Genomic DNA, 10,677 nt, shown 5'->3' with positions numbered 1-10,677 from the left:
GGAGCAGGAGGGGGGAACACAGTGTACACTCTGCTGCCCCATATGGCGGAGTCAGGTTAACTCACACACACACACCGTCAAGGACTGGGTTTGGGGACATTTGGGAGGAGTAGCTCTGATCCATAGCTCTAAATGCGCATTTAGAGCTATGGATCAGAGCTAGGGGAGGAGTAACTGTTTTGTATGTAGGCCTATTTATTTTCTGTAATATTTATCATTTTATTATGTTAGTAGTCGTAAAAAATAAAAGACGCTTTTACAATGAGTTAGACCTGTCATGACTATTTTGTTCACTATTGTGAGGTTTATTGTATATGACTAAGCAAGTTTCAACTGTGATTTACTCTGTAACGGTAGATGGTAATAACTCAATTTCTTTTTTATAATACAGTATACATTCAAGTCTATATTTTGATACATATCATGGGCACCAAGTCATATCAAAACAATGTCCTTGGATGTGTTTTTTATCAAAACTGTGTTTCTTCATAACAGGTTTTTGAGATACATGCATGAATAGACAAGGTACTGGTAAGACTATGTAAACATGGTATATATCAAAATGTGCGTTAGAATGTCTAATTTTACCCCAAAAAAGAATTGAGTTTATATGATGTTCCAATTTCAGAGCTATGGGGACTTTTAGCTGGATAGGTCAGATTGATCATGACTGACCATGCTATTTATAGATGGCAAAATATCTACAGTGGTACATGTGAGAAACTTTTTATTTTATTTTAATTGAACTAGACAACTCACCCTTTAAAATGAGATATTGCATGGCTATGTATGCCCAGCAGAAAAAAAGTTATTTAGAAAATAAAACTTCAACCGGGCATAACTTTTTTTGGTTGTCCTAGAAACAGAAACAGTGTAAATGCAGGCTCTTTTAAATGGCTTCCAACACAAGAACTAAACATTTTATCAACTCAGTTCATTTTTTTCCTGTAAGCAGACAAGTCAAGCTTTCTCTGAAGGTCTTTCGTTGTCACACATTCACAACAGAGAATTTTCAATAAATCATTCAAAAACGCCATTCTGGCCATAGAGAAGTCTACCTACTATATAGAAATCCTTGAAACGCTCAAAGAGTTAAAGCTGAAAAGAACCTCAACTCCTAAAACCCCAAGTGGAAAACAGCCAACGCATGCATATAAATAGGCTGGGTGGCGGATCAAGGTAATAGATCAATAGGCTGGGTGGCGGATCAAGGTAATAGATCAATAGGCTGGGTGGCGGATCAAGGTAATAGATCAATAGGCTGGGTGGCGGATCAAGGTAATAGATCAATAGGCTGGGTGGCGGATCAAGGTAATAGATCAGGCTGGGTGGCGGATCAAGGTAATAGATCAATAGGCTGGGTGGCGGATCAAGGTAATAGATCAATAGGCTGGGTGGCGGATCAAGGTAATAGATCAATAGGCTGGGTGGCGGATCAAGGTAATAGATCAATAGGCTGGGTGGCGGATCAAGGTAATAGATCAATAGGCTGGGTGGCGGATCAAGGTAATAGATCAGGCTGGGTGGCGGATCAAGGTAATAGATCAATAGGCTGGGTGGCGGATCAAGGTAATAGATCAATAGGCTGGGTGGCGGATCAAGGTAATAGATCAATAGGCTGGGTGGCGGATCAAGGTAAAGATCAAAGATGAAAAAGAGTCCGCACAACATTTTCTGCTCCCAGAAACATCTTTACTTGGTACCAACCCACCCACACACACACACACACACACACACACACACACACACACACACACACACACACACACACACACACACGCACACGCACGCGCACGCACGCACGCGCGCACGCCGTGCACAGAGCTTTTCGATGCATTGCGTGAAATTGGTTTGGATGCTATAAGTGAGTTAAGTGTTGCCAAAGCTTTTAAATCCAATTGTAACGCATTAATGAGATGGAAGAGGATAAGATAAAGACAGTGAACACCTGAGCGTGCGTGCGTGCGTGCGTGCATGCGTGCGTGCGTGCGTGCGCCTCCAACATCATCTATATCCTCAGTGGTGTATACTAAACTAAGGTAACTATACATTATTTTTTATTTATTTTTAATCCCACGATTTTGTAACCCATTTTTCACCCCTGTGTCAATTATCTAATGTGATCCTGGGCTCTACACACCCTCCGCCAACCTGGGGAGAGCAACGGACTTGAACTCATGCTTCCTTCATGCCCGAGTGTCCAGGTTGCTCCTTTACACCTGACAGGGGGGAGTTTCCCTGGTTGGACGTAGCGCGTGGAAGGAACACGTTATTCCAACCAGTTGTTGGTATGTTCGTACAAATACCTAGGAGTAGTAATAGACCATCTGTTGTCATGGAACGATCAGAATGATTCAGTGTGTAAGAAAACAAAGCAAATAATCTACTTCATTCGCCGTCTAAGATCCTTCGGTGCTAGTAGACGGATTCTTCTTTTGTTTTTCACTTTATTATATCACTGTTATTATGAGTGTTCTTCAGTACTGTAGTACCACCTGGTATGGATGTACTGTATACTACTGTTATTATGAGTGTTCTTCAGTACTGTAGTACCACCTGGTATGGATGTACTGTAGTACCACCTGGTATGGATGTACTGTAGTACCACCTGGTATGGATGTACTGTAGTACCACCTGGTATGGATGTACTGTATACTACTGTTATTATGAGTGTTCTTCAGTACTGTAGTACCACCTGGTATGGATGTACTGTATTGTATACTACTGTTATTATGAGTGTTCTCCAGTACTGTAGTACCACCTGGTATGGATGTACTGTATACTACTGTTATTAATCAGTACTGTAGTACCACCTGGTATGGATGTACTGTATACTACTGTTATTAATCAGTACTGTAGTACCACCTGGTATGGATGTACTGTAGTACCACCTGGTATGGATGTACTGTATACTACTGTTATTATCAGTGTTCTTCAGTACTGTAGTACCACCTGGTATGGATGTACTGTATACTACTGTTATTATGAGTGTTCTTCAGTACTGTAGTACCACCTGGGCGCCCTGTCTGCAGCCCTAAAGTCACAACTGCTGCAACAACTAAACATTTGTTCAAAGATTGTTGGACAACCACTTCAGAGACTACATCCACGTATGATAACACGTATGATAACAGCATCCTAAGGTTAGCCAGGAATATCACCTCTAATACTAAGCATGTGTTGTATGGAGAATATAGGTTGCTACCTTCAGGAAGGAGATATGGTGTACCAGCATACAATAAGGTCAGACTAAAGAGGTCCTTTGTCCACCAGTCGACCTTGAGGCTTAATCAGGAGTTGTAGGAGCCACGGGGTAATCTAAGCGGTGGATATTGCTACTACCAACTGTGCCTCACTATACATTACTTACACCTAGAAACCCCATTCAAACCTATTTATGTTCATCTTACGGTGGACATGTTTGCCTGAAAAGAAATCTTTGAAATGTTTCATAGTTTTAGAAATATAGTGCTTTCAAATTTGAGAAATTCTGAGGAAGCCTGAGGAAGGTCGCAAGACCGAAACGTTGCTTTAATAAAAATCTCTGAACGCAGCAAGTGGCGGCGTGCGGGCGTCCCTCCTTCAACATTGTATATGCCTCGTCATCATCGCACCTGCTCCAAACCTACCGGCTGTCAGAAGTCATCTCTCTATACATTTGAGAAATTCACAATGGGGCTCAATGGCAGATATTGGCACGTCAAAAAAGCACTTTCACCTAGAAACTCCATTCACACATTTTATAATTCAGCTTACTGTGGAGACACATGCTGGAACTTTTTACTTTGAAATGATTTGTAGTTTCTGAGTTATTTAACTTAAACGCCCAATGCATTCTCAATGGCAATAGCACAAACTATGCTACTAGTCCTACATCAGGGGTGCCCACACATTTATGACGTGAGATCTACTTTCAAAATGACGAGCTCAACAAGATCTACCCACTGAAAAAATAATTGTACCATTGCTGAAAATAGTTTAAATATATAATGTACCTGGGGGGGCTTTGGAATAGGGAGGTGGGGGAAATTATGACAGGCAGTTTCTGCTGTCACAATATGTATTTAACTTAAACGCCCAATGCATTCTCAATGGCAATAGCACAAACTTTGGCATGCTACTAGTCCTACATAAAGTACATACTTTTAACGCAAGTACTGTATTGTACTAACATCACACACACACACACACACACACACACACACACACACACACACACACACACACACACACACACACACACACACACACACACACACACACACACACACACACAGCTGAGAGGGGCTTTTGTCAGAGTCCGGGGGCTATACTGTCTTACTTGACGTGTGATTAAGAAATTACTGCAGTCCTACTCACACAGATCAACGCGCTATAAATAGCCTCGTTAATCTGCCATGCAAAAGACGACATTAACATCATTAAGACCATCCTGCTAATTAATGGTTGACCTCGTCAAGATGACCCTGCTAATTGGCATTCTTCCAGTCCGTTCCTGAACACTGCCACGACAAACATTATCCACCTACTGTAGAAAACATTAAAGCACAACTTTTTCAACCAAGGTTCTTCTTTTAGGTTATTAGAGAAAGTAAAAGATGAGTGTTCTCATCCCCCCCCATTTTCTGCTTTCTTTTGTTTTAACAATTTTGACAGGGGGTGGGGGCATTCAGGGGGCGGGGGCATTCAGGGGGTGGGGGCATTCAAACAAGTGGTTTTATTTCACAAAATTTTATGGCGATTTCTTTATTATTATTTACTACCCCAGGAAATTTCATCTGTCCACAAAACATCACAGGATCTACTGAATGTGTAGGTAGAGTACTGGGGGGGGGGGGGGGGGGGGTTGGGGGGGGGGGGTGCCATACTGTGTGTCATAGGATCTACTGAATGTGAAGGTAGAGTACTGGGGGGGGGGGGGGGGGGGGGGGGGGTTAGGGGGGGGGATGCCATACTGTGTGTCGTAGGCTCAGTGTGTCAGTTCGTCACCTCCCCCTCCTTCACATTCAGTAGATCCTGTGATCTTTTTATCTTTTAATTAATTATGGGCCTCTGGAGTGAGTGTGGGAATATGGTGGCCCTCTGAATCAGGAAGTGTGCCCACCCCTGGCCTGACCTAGATGTAGGGCGGCATCTTAGAGGGGGGGGGGGGGGGGGGGTTGTGGTATTCACCTCCCCGGGGTGGAGGTGGAGCTGTGTGAGAACTTGGCATGTTCCTTTGTTTGAGGCACTCAGGGGTAGAGTGGCCAGTACGGTAGAGCTGAGGGGTAGAGTGGCCAGTACGGTAGAGCTGCACTCAGGGGTAGAGTGGCCAGTACGGTAGAGCTGCACTCAGGGGTAGAGTGGCCAGTACGGTAGAGCTGCACTCAGGGGTAGAGTGGCCAGTACGGTAGAGCTGCACTCAGGGGTAGAGTGGCCAGTAAGGTAGAGCTGCACTCAGGGGTAGAGTGGCCAGTACGGTAGAGCTGCACTCAGGGGTAGAGTGGCCAGTAAGGTAGAGCTGCACTCAGGGGTAGAGTGGCCAGTACGGTAGAGCTGCACTCAGGGGTAGAGTGGCCAGTACGGTAGAGCGGAGGGGTAGAGTGGCCAGTACGGTAGAGCTGAGGGGTAGAGTGGCCAGTACGGTAGAGCTGCACTCAGGGGTAGAGTGGCCAGTACGGTAGAGCTGAGGGGTAGAGTGGCCAGTACGGTAGAGCTGCACTCAGGGGTAGAGTGGCCAGTACGGTAGAGCTGCACTCAGGGGTAGAGTGGCCAGTACGGTAGAGCTGCACTCAGGGGTAGAGTGGCCAGTACGGTAGAACTGAGGGGTAGAGTGGCCGGTACGGTAGAGCTGAGGGGTAGAGCTGAGGGGTAGAGTGGCCAGTACGGTAGAGCTCAGGGGTAGAGTGGCCAGTACGGTAGAGCTCAGGGGTAGAGTGGCCAGTACGGTAGAGCTCAGGGGTAGAGTGGCCAGTACGGTAGAGCTGAGGGGTAGAGTGGCCAGTACGGTAGAGCTCAGGGGTAGAGTGGCCAGTACGGTAGAGCTGAGGGGTAGAGTGGCCAGTACGGTAGAGCTCAGGGGTAGAGTGGCCAGTACGGTAGAGCTGCACTCAGGGGTAGAGTGGCCAGTACGGTAGAGCTGCACTCAGGGGTAGAGTGGCCAGTACGGTAGAGCTGCACTCAGGGGTAGAGTGGCCAGTACGGTAATAATAATATAATAATACAACTTTATTTGTATAGCACCTTTCATGACATGAAATGCAGCTCAAAGTGCTTTACACAAAAAAGAAAAGAAAGGCAGGGCATAAACAATACAGTGAGGACATGAATAAAATTTTTTTTTTTTTAAACAAATAAATCAATTAAAAGCAAGGGTGTAGAAGTGGGTCTTGAGCTGAGCTTTAAAAATGTCTACAGAGGCTGCCTGTCGAAGGTACAGTGGGAGTTTGTTCCACGCCGTCGGCCCGTAGAAGCAAAAAGCTGCTTCCCCGTATTTTTTAGTTGCCATTTTTTTAGGCAAAGCGAGCAGGCCAGCAGTGGAAGACCTTAGGGGGCGGTTTGGGACATATTTCGGCAGGCAGTCATGTAGGTAGGAAGGTGCGAGACCATTGAGAGCTTTATAAACAAGTAAAATAATTTTAAAATCAATCCTAAAAACAACCGGAAGCCAGTGCAATGAGGCCAAGACTGGAGTAATATGTTCTCTCATCTAGAGCTGAGGCACTCAGGGGTAGAGTGGCCAGTACGGTAGAGCTGAGGGGTAGAGTGGCCAGGGGTAGAGTGGCCAGGGGTAGAGTGGCCAGGGGTAGAGTGGCCAGGGGTAGAGTGGCCAGGGGTAGAGTGGCCAGTACGGTAGAGCTGAGGGGTAGAGTGGCCAGGGGTAGAGTGGCCAGGGGTAGAGTGGCCAGTACGGTAGAGCTGAGGGGTAGAGTGGCCAGGGGTAGAGTGGCCAGGGGTAGAGTGGCCAGTACGGTAGAGCTGAGGGGTAGAGTGGCCAGGGGTAGAGTGGCCAGGGGTAGAGTGGCCAGGGGTAGAGTGGCCAGTACGGTAGAGCTGAGGGGTAGAGTGGCCAGGGGTAGAGTGGCCAGGGGTAGAGTGGCCAGGGGTAGAGTGGCCAGTACGGTAGAGCTGAGGGGTAGAGTGGCCAGGGGTAGAGTGGCCAGTACGGTAGAGCTGAGGGGTAGAGTGGCCAGGGGTAGAGTGGCCAGGGGTAGAGTGGCCAGTACGGTAGAGCTGAGGGGTAGAGTGGCCAGGGGTAGAGTGGCCAGTACGGTAGAGTGGCCAGGGGTAGAGTGGCCAGGGGTAGAGTGGCCAGGGGTAGAGTGGCCAGGGGTAGAGTGGCCAGGGGTAGAGTGGCCAGGGGTAGAGTGGCCAGGGGTAGAGTGGCCAGGGGTAGAGTGGCCAGGGGTAGAGTGGCCAGTACGGTAGAGTGGCCAGGGGTAGAGTGGCCAGGGGTAGAGTGGCCAGGGGTAGAGTGGCCAGGGGTAGAGTGGCCAGGGGTAGAGTGGCCAGGGGTAGAGTGGCCAGGGGTAGAGTGGCCAGGGGTAGAGTGGCCAGGGGTAGAGTGGCCAGTACGGTAGAGCTGAGGGGTAGAGTGGCCAGGGGTAGAGTGGCCAGGGGTAGAGTGGCCAGGGGTAGAGTGGCCAGGGGTAGAGTGGCCAGGGGTAGAGTGGCCAGGGGTAGAGTGGCCAGGGGTAGAGTGGCCAGGGGTAGAGTGGCCAGGGGTAGAGTGGCCAGTACGGTAGAGCTGAGGGGTAGAGTGGCCAGGGGTAGAGTGGCCAGGGGTAGAGTGGCCAGGGGTAGAGTGGCCAGGGGTAGAGTGGCCAGGGGTAGAGTGGCCAGGGGTAGAGTGGCCAGGGGTAGAGTGGCCAGGGGTAGAGTGGCCAGGGGTAGAGTGGCCAGTACGGTAGAGCTGAGGGGTAGAGTGGCCAGGGGTAGAGTGGCCAGGGGTAGAGTGGCCAGGGGTAGAGTGGCCAGGGGTAGAGTGGCCAGGGGTAGAGTGGCCAGGGGTAGAGTGGCCAGGGGTAGAGTGGCCAGGGGTAGAGTGGCCAGGGGTAGAGTGGCCAGGGGTAGAGTGGCCAGGGGTAGAGTGGCCAGGGGTAGAGTGGCCAGGGGTAGAGTGGCCAGGGGTAGAGTGGCCAGGGGTAGAGTGGCCAGGGGTAGAGTGGCCAGGGGTAGAGTGGCCAGGGGTAGAGTGGCCAGGGGTAGAGTGGCCAGGGGTAGAGTGGCCAGGGGTAGAGTGGCCAGGGGTAGAGTGGCCAGTACGGTAGAGCTGAGGGGTAGAGTGGCCAGGGGTAGAGTGGCCAGGGGTAGAGTGGCCAGGGGTAGAGTGGCCAGGGGTAGAGTGGCCAGGGGTAGAGTGGCCAGGGGTAGAGTGGCCAGGGGTAGAGTGGCCAGGGGTAGAGTGGCCAGGGGTAGAGTGGCCAGGGGTAGAGTGGCCAGGGGTAGAGTGGCCAGTACGGTAGAGCTGAGGGGTAGAGTGGCCAGGGGTAGAGTGGCCAGGGGTAGAGTGGCCAGGGGTAGAGTGGCCAGGGGTAGAGTGGCCAGGGGTAGAGTGGCCAGGGGTAGAGTGGCCAGGGGTAGAGTGGCCAGGGGTAGAGTGGCCAGGGGTAGAGTGGCCAGGGGTAGAGTGGCCAGGGGTAGAGTGGCCAGGGGTAGAGTGGCCAGGGGTAGAGTGGCCAGGGGTAGAGTGGCCAGGGGTAGAGTGGGGTAGAGTGGCCAGGGGTAGAGTGGCCAGGGGTAGAGTGGCCAGGGGTAGAGTGGCCAGGGGTAGAGTGGCCAGGGGTAGAGTGGCCAGGGGTAGAGTGGCCAGGGGTAGAGTGGCCAGGGGTAGAGTGGCCAGGGGTAGAGTGGCCAGGGGTAGAGTGGCCAGGGGTAGAGTGGCCAGGGGTAGAGTGGCCAGGGGTAGAGTGGCCAGGGGTAGAGTGGCCAGGGGTAGAGTGGCCAGGGGTAGAGCTGAGGGGTAGAGTGGCCAGGGGTAGAGTGGCCAGGGGTAGAGCTGAGGGGTAGAGTGGCCAGGGGTAGAGTGGCCAGGGGTAGAGTGGCCAGGGGTAGAGTGGCCAGGGGTAGAGTGGCCAGGGGTAGAGTGGCCAGGGGTAGAGTGGCCAGGGGTAGAGTGGCCAGGGGTAGAGTGGCCAGGGGTAGAGTGGCCAGTACGGTAGAGCTGCCGGATGGGGAAAACCGTGAGGTTCCCTGCATGCAGTTCGATCCCTGCCGGGCTCCTCCAGAGTTAGTGTCGAAGTGTCCTTGAGCAAGAGGTACAGCAGGTCGTCCAATGATCCCTGACCCTGTCTACATGTCGAAGTGTCCTTGGGCAAGAGGTACAGCAGGTCGTCCAATGATCCCTGACCCTGTCTACATGTCGAAGTGTCCTTGAGCAAGAGGTACAGCAGGTCGTCCAATGATCCCTGACCCTGTCTACATGTCGAAGTGTCCTTGGGCAAGAGGTACAGCAGGTCGTCCAATGATCCCTGACCCTGTCTACATGTCGAAGTGTCCTTGAGCAAGAGGTACAGCAGGTCGTCCAATGATCCCTGACCCTGTCTACATGTCGAAGTGTCCTTGGGCAAGAGGTACAGCAGGTCGTCCAATGATCCATGACCCTGTCTACATGTCGAAGTGTCCTTGGGCAAGACACTGAACCCCACATTGCTCCCGATGTGCTGGTACCATGCCTTGCATGGCTTCCGCCGCAATCGGTGTATGAATGTGTGTGTGAATGGGTGAATGTAATGCACAATCTATGTAACGCACCTTGGATAAAGGCGCTATATAAATGCACCATTTACCAAGACTCTGAACCCCTAATTTCTCCCAGTGTACAGGTTGATGCCTTGCATGGTTTCCTCCGCCATCTGTGTATATGAATGTGTGTGAATGTAAATGCACCATTTGACGTTGTAGCTATGAAGATTTACGACCAGACTCACCGTGGTCGCTTCCTGCCAGGTCAAACCTGTACCATAAGTAAGCCTTGCCGAGTTCAAAATGTATGAAATAATTATTTTGAAAATAGAAATAGAAAAATGTATAGAAATGTACAGTATAGCGTATAAGTGGTTACTGTATGTTTTGTAATAATAATCAAAATCTACAAAGTAACTAGTCTAGTAACTAGGCTAGTAACTAGTCTAGTAACTAGGCTAGTAACTAGTCTAGTACTATATCTCAAAACCAACACCACCGCCCCATCACAATCCTCACCATCACCACCACCACCCCTATCCACCCTCACCACCTGCCTGGAGGAGATCAAGGCGTGGATGAGTCGCAACTTTCTGCAGTTAAACAGCTCCAAAACTGAAGTCATCCAAATAGGCACACCACACCAGATCCAAAACTCCCCCATAACCACCATCACCTTCTCTGGACAGGACCTCCCCCTCTCAACGGTTGTCACCAACCTGGGAGTAAAAATGGACCCTCACCTCAACTTCGAGCCCCACATCAGACATATCTGCAAAACTTCTTTTTTCCACCTCAGAAACATCTCAAAACTCCGACCAACACTCACGCTAGCTGACTCAGAGAGACTCGTCCACGCCTTCGTCTCCTCCAGGCTGGACTACTGTAATGCACTTCTCATCAGGATACCTAGCAAGAGCCTTCAAAGGCTCCAATACATTCAAAACAGCGCTGCTAGGATCCTGATGAGAGTGCGCAAACGAGAACACATCACACCCATCCTCCGCTCACTTC

Source organism: Electrona antarctica (assembly GCF_951216825.1).
Source record: "Electrona antarctica genome assembly, chromosome: 10".
NCBI lineage: Eukaryota > Metazoa > Chordata > Actinopteri > Myctophiformes > Myctophidae > Electrona > Electrona antarctica.
The sequence above is the reverse complement of the archived record's forward strand: the minus strand, read 5'-3'. Positions refer to the sequence as shown.